Source organism: Mus pahari, chromosome 4 (assembly GCF_900095145.1).
Source record: "Mus pahari chromosome 4, PAHARI_EIJ_v1.1, whole genome shotgun sequence".
In the NCBI taxonomy this organism is placed as follows: Eukaryota; Metazoa; Chordata; class Mammalia; order Rodentia; family Muridae; genus Mus; species Mus pahari.
In genome coordinates this window covers 106,954,258-106,964,823 of record NC_034593.1, presented here as the reverse complement: position 1 = coordinate 106,964,823, position 10,566 = coordinate 106,954,258, and positions in this window count along the sequence as shown.

Below are 10,566 nucleotides of genomic sequence, written 5' to 3'. Positions count from 1 at the left end.
ACCTAAAACATGGTTTGGGGGATCGTAGTTTTATTTGTTCAGAAATGTAGCCAGTCTCTCTTCTTTCTTTAGGCTATCATTTAAAATGTTACAAAAATGAAGTATTATGTAAGTGTCCCAATGATTAAAAATCTTGCTTCTCAGAATGTCTTTAAAGTTGGCAAACATTTAGCAGTTGGTCTTGTCTCTTGGGTCTGATAAGACACTGTGTACAGGGATTATAATAGAATACAAAATACAAACTGCTTGCTTATTTTTTGGAAAGAGAACCACATGTGTGGGGTGGGGCACAGAAAGGAGGACAGGTTCAGTATTGGAAGCTCCCACTAGACAACTGTCCAGAGGCCATCTGCTTGCTTTAAGGCAAGAGATGCCATTTCCCTTCTGAACCTGAGAATCCAGTGGTACCTCTCCCGCTCCTAGAGGCTCTCCCCTACCTTTTCATTTATATATCAACAAGTACACAGTAACCTTTAAACATTTCCTCAAAATAAGGAGAACTGAAGTTTATATTGCCCACTTGATACACTCAATTTATTATTATTATTACTAAGTTAGACTACTCCTGACATTTTTATATTATCCCCATTATCTACAGTAGGAGTTTAAAAACAATTATCTACTCCCCAGGTACTGTATTTATGATAAAACCTAATTTTTAAAAATATAAAGCAAAGTCCAGTGTCAATTCTAATACCCCTAAAGCCTGTGAAAGTTTTACCAAAGGATGTGCTGATGGTACGCTCCCAACATCCCTCTTCCTTCAGTTTTCTGTGGATGCAACCCTTCATCTGAAGAGAACTTGGCGCAAACCAGTGGAAGTCTTCACGAGTTTAGTATTTCTGTCCACAAGGAACAGCACCTGAGGGGCATACAAAGTCACTCTAGTAAATAATTAAGGATTCTGAGGACCCCCCAATCCCTCAAAGGCTGACTCATCCGTAAGTTGATGCAAAAATGAACCATTACTCAGACTCTGAATCTTTAAGCATAAGCAGAACCCAACATCTCCACAATCCATAATGCACTATTAGCATCGCTAAGATTTTTACAGGCTTCATTTCTGTCTTTAAACGGGAACTTGAGATTTTGTGATACTAATTATAACTTCAAATTTTACGTTTCTCTACATTGTAATCAGGGTGGGTGTGTTATCATAAAAACATTGAATATCTTGGGTATGATCCCACCCCTTGAAGTTCACTGGAGTTTCTGTATCATGTATATATATAAGCAACAACTTCTTTTCTTTCTATGGTGAGCCATTCAGTAATGTGAAACTTTGTCCATGTCAAGCTCTCAAAACTTTGTAGATGAGGGTTTATCTGTAGATGAATGAGAGATGGAAGTATAGCCACTGGTAGAATGAACCCTTCATTTGTGTGGGGAATACACGAACTCATTCATGAAAATATACGAAAAATGGTACCCAGGGAAGCATTTGATACTGAAGAAGACTTGGTATTCTTAAAAGAATACTTGAAAGAAACTTATCTTGTAGGAAACTATTTTTTTTGTTATAAAATATAATTCTTGCTAAGAATTTAATTCAACATTGTGCTGAGTAAGTCTAGTAATAATGGTTGTGATGTTAATTCAATTGTTAACTTGGTGATCTCTAGACTCAACTAGGAGTTGGGAATCTGGGCATGTCTATTAAGGATTATATTAACTGGGCTATTTTTGTCACCATTCACTTGGCTCGATTCCTAGACTCTCTAATGATGAGAAAATGAATTGGGCACAAACAGTCATTGCTGTCTAACTCCTTCCTGCAGCTGCAATGTGACCAGCTGCTTCAAGCTCCTCCTGTCTGGATTTCCTTGCCATGATAGACTGGACCCTCAAACTATGATCCTCAAAGTTGCTTTTGTCTGTTTATTTTGTTGCAGCAACAGAAAAAAAAAAAGTAACTAAGACATTAAGTATCCTGCAGGGGAAACATAACTCTAAGAAATCAGAGAATGGGAGAAATATGTAATATGTAGGAATGGCAAGTCAAGGAAGTATAAAGAACCATATATATTCTTCATTTTAGAGCTGGAAACGTTAGGCCAGGCTGTACTGGGTCCGCTTCGCAAGAGCATTTGTTGTTGTTTTCTTGCATTCATTGTATACACATCCTGAACACAAGGAGGTAGGATGAGATCCCTGTGGGCTTCTTACTATTTGGACATTTCTTTCAAGATCACAGATGCCTGTTATTTACAATGGATGCTGAATGAAACACCTCCAGTCCAAGCAAGAGAAGAGTGTTGTTCTTCCTTTATGTCCATAATTATGTATAACTTCTTCTTATTTGTGAGCAGTCGGAACTCTGATAGCTTTTCCAGTCCCACAAAACTCCATCTTATTTGGAATCCATGCCTCTTGAAAAAGACAAAATTTATGCCACATCTGAGAGGTTTCTTAAGCAAAAATAATAAGTTGTTCCTTTAGCTCCAGTATTTTCTTAGCTATGTTTAAAGACTTCCACTTATCTAGTAAAATAAATGGGACTCTATCTGTTGATACTTAAAAATATCATCACAAGTCTAGTTGTTATATGGCAGCCATTTGTTAAAATTTATTTTTTAATTTATTATCTACTGTGTATGTAGATGATGTTTATACATGGGTACGTGTACAACAGAGCATGTGTAGAAGTCAGAGAACTATTCTGTGAATTCAATTGATTCCTTGTACACATGGGTTCTGGAGATCAAAGCCAGGTCACCAAGCTTGACCCACAAGCCCCTTTACCCGATGAACCATCTCAACCCCCACCCCACCCCAAATACCTATTTCTTAACTACCTCTTAAACGCCTAGATCCGGATGTTTTCTGGCTCATAGTAGAACATTGTGAGAATGAAGTAGAGATCTGTGCTTTCCTTGAAGGAACGTGAACTGTCTCTGCTTGGGGCAACTACAAAGGCTTTCTAACTTTTCCAGTTACAAACTCATTTCCATCTAAGGTGCCTACTTAGTTGCACTTCCAACAAATACAGTCATACTGTTTTTTTAGTGTGTGCTTTTTGTAGCACACACTACATGGATATAGTGCCCAGTATAACATGAATAATGAATAAATTATTTTTCACTAAGTGAGCACATAAATAAAATTGAAAGTGAGGCTGAAGCATGTAAAATTTCTGAACTGTAGTAGACTACAGCTGAACCAATATTAAAAGTAAATATGACTTTTCCTACCTGTTTCCCCTCTGCACTTCCTACAAAGCTTTAGAGGCTGCAACCTTTTTGCAGGTTGTGATCATGTTAAAGTTTTATCCTCAGAAAACTAGTAACATGGCGGGATTTTCTGTCCTTCTTTTGGACCACTTATTTCACTATTAAGGGGACAAACAAGACAAATACAAAACTGAAAAGCAATATCATTGGAAACATTATATACATATAATTCAAGATCATTGAAATCTGAGCTAAGGTGTTTGGGTATTTGTCTCCATGAATTTATTCCTTTATTCCTTTTACATCCTGATTGTTCCCCCTCCTGGTCCCCCCTCACAGAGTCCCTCCTCCCACCCCTCCCTTTCCTCTGAGATGGTAGGGGCTCCCTCTGGGCATCCCTCGACTCTGGTTCTTCCAATCTCTGCAGGGTTAAGCACATCCTCTTCTACTAGGCCAGACAAGACTGTCCAGTTGGGAAACAGATTCCACAGACAGGCAACAGATCTAGGGAGAGGCCGTGCTCCAGTTGTTGGGAAAATGACATCCAGACCAAACTGAACATCTGCCACATATTTGCCTAGGGCCTAGGTCCAGGTTGTGTATGCTCTTTGGTTGGTGCCTCAGACTCTGAGATCCTCCAAGAGTCCAGGCCAGTAGACTTTGTTGGTCTTCCTGTGGAGTTCCTATACCCTTTAGGCTCCTTAATTCCCCCTCCCACCCCTTCCACAAGACTTCCTTATCACCACCCAATGTTTGGCTGTTGGTCTCTGCAACTGCTTCAGTCACTTGCTGTGTGGAACCTCTCAAATGACAGTTATGGTAAGTTCCTGTCTGATTGCCCTCTGTGGGGTTAGGCCTTCTGGGAGCCAGGAAGAGCTGTAGGTAGGGGAGCAATGAACCAATCCGTGGTTGCATTCAGAAGTGTAGACAGGAAGGAACAGGATTTTGTTTTATTTTATTTAAATTTCAGATTTTGGTATCTCACTGTCTTATAGTGGAGGTTTGGAACCTTTTGTCTCATTTTAAATGTGCACATGTAACAAAATTGAATGTTAATTCCTGTTGTGAATAGAAGATAACATTTCTGTGATATTTTCTATCATTGCTTCCAGCCCCACTTAATCTCGTAGTTTGGCAAAGACATGAAGACCTAATTCTGGCCTCATCTTTTAGGTTCAAGAACTAGCATTCGAACTTTACTGTGTTTCTTTGCAAAGGAGAAAAGAAGTATAGACTTTTCAATAGTCTCTTATAGTTTTTAGCAAAGTTCATAATGCTATTGAACTTTGTCAATTTGATACAACCTAAACTCACCTGTTACTATAATCTCAATGAAAGTGTCTACATTAGGTTGGCTTGTAGCTATGTGGCACAATGGTCTCATTAAAGTTAATATTTATGAGTAGGCCTAGTCCAGTATTGGAGGCACCAATATCTAGGCACTGACTCCAAATGGGTGAGAATAGAGAAATAGAACTGAGCCTACAAAAGTGATCAAGTAAGCATCCATATATTATTCTTGCTCTTGTTTGTGGATGTGATGAGTTGTTTCAAGTACCTGCTGTCTTGACTTCCTACAATAATGTTCTGTAACCTGGAATTAGCAGTGGAAATTAACCTTTGTCCTCTAAATTGATTTTGTTTGAGGTATTTTATCATACCAAAAGAAAGGAAACAAGAACGTATGCATGATCAGAAGTATATTGTTAGCAAGATAGGTTTTATTGTTGTCATTTGATGATCATAGGAATCACAGGTAGGAGTATAAATGAGGTCACATCTTTCTTACTCTTCTGTACACCATGTCACACCTTGTTTTATGACCTCATTCACAGAAGATGGGCTTTTCTAAAGAATTTCTTCTACCTGAAAAACTCATTTTTTGTGAAGTGCTCTTGAAAATAGAAACCTTCAAATCCAAAAGAATGAATTTATAATGGTGGATCTCAGATAGCATGAGTGACCACTGCTAAGTGCAGAAACTAAGTTGAAAAAGTAATCACAGGAAAGATGGTAGGGAATGGGAGCCACGGACAAGACGGAGAGGCATTAGCTGAGACTGAAGGTGGTCACAGGACTGTGATTATTGGTAAGAAGGCAGAATGGGTGGTACCAGGCAAAGGGAGAGGAAAGAAGTTGATTTATGGAATGTTAGGAAACAATTTCTATCACCTACTGGTCAGAGGTTCATAGAGCCAGCCAGAGATTTCTTATAATACTCAGATATAAAAGTTCTAAAACAAAACCTTCAAATTTTACACACACACATACACACACACACACACACACACACACACACACACACACACCTCTGAAAACTGAAATGTGTATATAAACATTCTACTGAATAAAAAGGACAATTTTCTACTTTATAAGTATATATTTATAGCATGTGTTTATGTGATTATCCCAACATGTAACATCTATCTATCTATCTATCTATCTATCTATCTATCTATCTATCTATCTATCTATCTATCTATCTATCCATCCATCTATCTATCTATCTATCTATCTATCTATCTATCTATCTATCTATCTATCTATCTTTCTATCTATCTATATGTCTATCTATCTATCTCATCTATCTATTTATATATGCATCATCTCTCTTGTAACCATATATCCATCCATCTGTCCATCCATCTGTCCATCCATCCATGAAAATCGATAAAAATAACATCTTTATGTGTTTGGTACCAGTTTTGACCTTCCACAGTGCTAGTCAAAGTATGTTAGAGTTTCTAATTTTTATCTTGATAAGCACAGTCTATGTTTTTACTGAAACCCCTGATAAGAGATTCACCAAATGAGAAAATCAGAAAATATGTGTGACTAAACCTAATGAACAGCAGCCGGAGGCAAGGACACTCAATGTAGAACATCAGGGTAGAGAACATAATGAGAAATTATCATGGTGCAGGAAATAAAAAAAAAATTATCTAACATACCAAGGAAAGCAGACTTCTAATAACCATGGGTATGAAAAGTGTGATGCTTATCCTGTAGATGGCAAGCGCATCTGAGAACAGAGATCCAGGATTTAAATTACACCGAATAGTAAAAATTATGTTTTCTTGTGTTTTTCACGTCATGTATTCAGAAAAAAAAATGCGTAGTTGAGGGTTCAAGAACAATGTGTAAAATTTATTTGTTTATTTATTCAGTGTTTGTGCCTCTGTGTGTGTGTGGGTATGTGTACATGCATGTGTGTACGTGCATGCATACACATGAAAAACTACCCTGTGCCTGCATGAGTGTGCAGAACTCAGAAGACAAGTTGTAGGACTAGACTCCCTCTTTCCATCATGTGTACCCTAGGGATTGATTTCAGATTGCCAGGCTTGGTGACAAGTACCTTTATCCACTGTGGCTTCTTGGCAGCTCCTAGAGGAGCTATTTTTCTTGTCCTATCAAATATGTTTCCTCATTAATAGAAAGCAGCAGGAATTGAAGAAAAAAGATATAGGGATTTTTTTTTCTGCTATAAAACAAGAGTCTTCCTATACTTCTGGCTTCCCTAGGGTGGTCCAAGCAACTGTAAGAACCTAATAGTTCCACATTCAGCTCTGTCTAGGATGATAAACATTTTGGAAGATTCAAGTGATATAAGCCTTAAATCTTGATTTAAGTATTTGCCTTCTTACCTTCTTTTTCAACAAATAGTATTACAAGGAACCCAAGTCATTGTTTTATAGAGAGATTTCCGAGGATGTGAGTCAATGCCATCTCGAAGTCAAGCAGAACTCCTACCCATTGTTCATTATGCTTTGCCTAAGATAGGAAGATGCCATAGGATGGTTCCAAGCACAAACAGTAACGTAGCTCTTGCTATTATCAACACACTCTGTATATTTTAAAATACAGATTGTATATTTTAGATATGGTGAATGCAATCAGCATTCCTGGCTAAGAGCAAAAGTCCTAGAGACAAACTCTTGAATCTAAGTGGAACCATTTATGAACTGTAGGATTCTGTTGGTAGAGGCTCACTCTCTCATCTGTAAACCTTTAGAAGTTTATTGAGATAGTCAGCAAAATGACAATATAAAATTCTTAAACCAGTCCACAGTATACAATAATTGCTTAATAAATGTCACTTTGGTCAGACTACTAGCTGTGTACAGAAGACCATATGAAGAAGACTCATGTAGAATCAAAACATAGATGGTTAATAAGACACAAAAATGTGTCTGAGAAGCGCTTGCAATTCTACAATGAAATACACACACACACACACACACACACACACAGAGAGAGAGAGAGAGAGAGAGAGAGAGAGAGAGAGAGAGAGAGAGCAATAGTGAGAGAGAGAGAGAGAGAGCAATAGTGTAGAAATTTTATCTACATATTTTGAAGATCATGCACAGAGTATAAGTTGAGTAGGTACTAAATATGAAAACAACTACAATCAAGTTCCAAGGTAAGATTTTAATGTTATGATTAAAACCCATTATATCTCAGAGACCCTCTGTTTTAGTGAACAGGAGGAGTGGAGTTCAGCCCAGATGGAACTTGAGTACCTTTAAAATCTGCTCCAGGAACATGATGGATGGTCAAGCATTCTGGATATAAGATGTTTTATTTTTAAGCCCTTGCTTTGCTTCTCATTTTCCAATGCACATACATCTCTCAGAAAAAGAAAAAAAAGCAATTCAATAATATCAAATCTCTTGTTGTGCATTTTCATTATAAATAAAAACTTTCACAAAGACACTAGCCACAAAGACTGAGAGGTGATCAATATGTTCAACAATAAATATCCAATATTCAGCAAAAGATGCATAATTTCCCCTGTGGAAATTTTAGCTATAAATAGTCAGTAGACTGTTGCCAGAATAATGCTCCTTTGGCATGTGAAATAATCAAGTAACATTCTTGAAAGATGAATTACAGTCTGGATTTGCATAACTTGGATTCAATGCATTGACACAATATTTGCATTGGAAACATATCTAAAGCTAGCCAATGGAAAGAATACACGATTTTACCAACATGCTTATACATTAATAACATTACTTGGCCATCTGATGTCTCAAAACCCAGGGTGAATTACTTATTTAAAACTCATATAAGCTATCTGTCTTTATCATTCTTTCTCGATGAGCCATAATGGTTCTGGTTGTTTTCAAAATTATATTTGGACAGGATATGACTGCTACATGAGACCTCTCAAACCAATATCATTTCCCTTACTCATAAAATACATTATACTGCTGTGTGCATTGAGCCAAATCATTAATGAAAGAAGCATAACCTAACCTTTGTGCCTCTGATTTGACCAGCAGTTACATGGGAGCAAGCTAACATCTTGGAAATTGCTTAAAAAGTGAAGCTAACACGATTATAAATATTTATGGCAGGTTCACTTATTCAGTGAAACTTCATCCTGCCATCCGAGCCATTTCATTATTCCTAACTATTCTCTAAGAGGTTAACTTTAAAACAGAAAAATAGTATCCAAGGCTTACAGCATTTGTTAAAGCACATTACTGTTCCTAGATCCAGCCCTTCTCTTTGTGTATTGAGAATTGTATGAAAGCTAAAATAACCAGTTAAATCCTGTGAAATGTGCAAATTGGGAAGCACATCAATGAAGCCTTCACAATTTTCAGCTTTGAAAAAAAATATTTGGAAGGCAACCACTGACTTGTGATGACTGACTTGATGGACTGCAGATGTTTCTGTTTCCGTATAGATAGCAGCATGTAGTCCACAATGCTTTACGTCTAATACAGTGTGCAGTTTCTGGACAAGGTAAATTTGGTCTCTGAATCAAATAATGACCCTGATTTCCATACACACATAGAATGAAAGAATTTTTTCTCACAAGTTTCAAAATAATAAAAAGCATGAGTTTGGGAAGAGAGGCCTCTTGATCTTGCAAACTTTATATGCCCCAGTACAGGGGAATGCCAGGGCCAAGAAGGGGGAGAGGATGGGTAGGGGAGCAGGGCGGGGAGGGTATAGGGGACTTTGGGGATAGTATTTGAAATGTAAATGAAGTAAATACCTAATAAAAATTGAAAAAAAAGGAAAAAAAAAGAAAAGGACATCCCCAAAAAATAAAAATTAAAATTAAAAAGCATGAGTAAAGGGTTAACTATTTGCACTTCCAGTTCATTATTATTTTTCCCGTTTTCCCCAAGCAGTCTTAGAAAAAAAAAACAGATATAATATACAAATTTTGCCTTACAGACATGAAAGAATGAATGCAAATTGTTACAGAGAAAGTACCTCTGCTCTGCAAGTCGGGAAGAGGGATGAAATTATAAAAGAGCATCTCAACCCCTGATGGTGGTTGGCACAGTAGCCTGTGATCTCAGTATGAGAAGACACCTACTAGTTGAGGCTCACCTAACCTTGGGCTATAGATGTATTGATTTCGGAGACTGCATTCTTATGGTCATTACTTTTTATTACATGCTGGGAAGGAGAGTATGGATAGGACTCTATCTTGGGCTAGCTTCTTCTATGTCTTCCTTGCTTTTACTCATCTGTGACCTGTTTGCATGCCATTTGATGTGGCTCTCCTTGGTTAGGATAGTGAGAAGAACAAAGGAGTCCGACATAGTCTCAGAGCCTCCTAGGTATACATCTTTGTTGATCTGTTGTTCAGGAAACACGGGCATCAATGCCTGTGAGAATTTTTGAAGAGGAAAACATATTGTGCTTCACTAAGATATATTTCAAAGAAACTTACAAAGCCTTACTCTAGAAAATTCACTATTTCAGGTATTTAATGTAATCTTGAGTGATTTAAGCCTCAATGTTTATCATTTTGCCTGTTATCACTTTGTACTTCAGATGCCATTCTTTGTAATTGAGATTGCCTTAAAGTATACAAATGTGTATTTAGTAACACAGCAGCCATTTACGAGTCCTTCCCAAGGCTTCCAAATGGGATTCTGATATTCAGAGCCCACTCACAAAACAGTCAAGCACCCATCATACACAATTATGGAATTTAGAGTCTATTGGAGGTGATTGACTCATTGGCAAATAGCACATGAGTAAGGTTCTCTCTTCTGCTGGGTGAATTCTTGAAATTCTAAAACAAGGATTCACGAGGAGCAAAGAAACAGACCTACACTAAGCAATGTTTCAGCCCTCAGAGATGTCTGTGTAGTTGCTCCAGCTGTGACCTCCATCTTTGGAGCAGATATAAGCACCACTGTCCCTTGGCTATTTTTTTTTTTGGGGGGGGGGGAAATGCTACTGGCTGAGAAAGAAGAAAATGATAGCAAGAAGAGGACTGATCTCATTTTCTTCTGTGTTTCCCATTATTTCTTCTTGCTAGAGACTATTCTGCATCCATTTGTGAGGCATGTGCTGACAGAACACAAAACAAGATAATGTAATAATGTAATGATGCTACCAGTAGCTCATATCACCA